The sequence below is a fragment of the Delphinus delphis genome, chromosome 4 (genome assembly GCF_949987515.2).
Source record: "Delphinus delphis chromosome 4, mDelDel1.2, whole genome shotgun sequence".
Lineage (NCBI taxonomy): Eukaryota > Metazoa > Chordata > Mammalia > Artiodactyla > Delphinidae > Delphinus > Delphinus delphis.
This window is the reverse complement of record NC_082686.1, coordinates 71,547,006-71,548,236: the sequence shown is the minus strand read 5'-3', so window position 1 is coordinate 71,548,236 and position 1,231 is coordinate 71,547,006. Positions and strand designations below refer to the sequence as shown.

Sequence of the window (1,231 nt, the reverse complement as noted above, 5' to 3'; positions counted from 1 at the left end):
GAAATTGAGACACAGATGTAGAGAACAAACGTATGGACACGAAGGGGGAAAAGCAGCCGAGGGCTGGGGGTGGGGTGTGATGAATTGAGTGATTGGGATTGACATGTATACACTGATGTGTATAAAATTGATGACTAATAAGAAAACAAACAAACAAACCCCCCCCCATTTTCTAGCAACAAGTTAAAGACAGCTCCACTTGCATTAATCTACAGAACCGTCCATATGCCAGTGTGAGGCTGCTGTTCCAATACCAGCACAGCTAGTCTGCCTTTCCACAAGTGGTATTTTGGCAAAAATGTCAAAGTCAGGACAGGTCGTGGGTTCCTCCTTAAGAAGGTCATCCTGTCACCCCTCTCTTTCCCTCCCCAACACGATCCCCAGCTCACGCAAAATAAAATAAATAAAGAGTGCAGTAGTAGCATCAGCGTGCACTGCCAGTCCACCTGGGGGCCTTAATTGCTGCCTTCTCCTCCGGCGTCGTCTTGCTGATCACTTGTCCAGAGCGTTAGGTTGTCTCGAGGAGCTGCATGATGAGCGTCGAGTCCCTGTAGGAGTTTCCACTGAAAGTGTCAAGCTTGGCAATGGCGCCATTGAAAGTTGTCTTGGCCAAGTGGCAGGCTTGCTCTGTGGCATTCCGGATTTCATAGTAGAAAACGCAGTAGTTAAGGGCCAGGCCTAATCTAATGGGGTGAGTGGGCTGCGTGTGCCCTTTGCTGACCTCATGGGCTTTGCTACATGTCTTCTCAGATGACTCCTCGAAGGTTGCCCTCTTCTCTCCAGTGGAGACTTTGGCCAGGTAGCAGTAATAGTCCCTTTTCATATTCAGTTAGAACACTTTGCTCTCATACTGGCTGTCCTGGCAATTCTTGATTGGGTATTTATCCAGCAGGCTCAGCTCATCCTGACACACCAGCTCCTTGTCTATTTTTTCACGGTAAGCACGCACCATGTCTACCTTCTCGTTACCCTCTGCAGATATCTTCTGCTCAGCACTACTAATGACCCTCCAGGAAGAACGGCGTGCCCCAGCCGTTCTAGGGTCTCTCTTGTAGGCCACAGAGAGAAGGTTTCCTTCTTCACTAGACACTGGCTGCTTCAGCTCTGTCACGTTCTTCGTGGCCGCGGCCCTGTGGTCCTAGCGTTCCGCCTGCTCCACCAGCCGGGCTTCTGCACCAGTTGCTTGCGGTCTACTGTCTTCACAGGCTGTTTCGGGCCGGGCGAGGAGACC

General features: G+C 50.8%; 1 pseudogene; it reads right to left on the bottom strand.

Annotated features, from left to right (window-relative positions):
* Positions 1-455: 455 nt before the first annotated feature.
* On the bottom strand, positions 456-952 carry LOC132424118 (14-3-3 protein gamma-like; annotated as a pseudogene).
* Between the last annotated feature and the right edge of the window lie 279 nt (positions 953-1,231).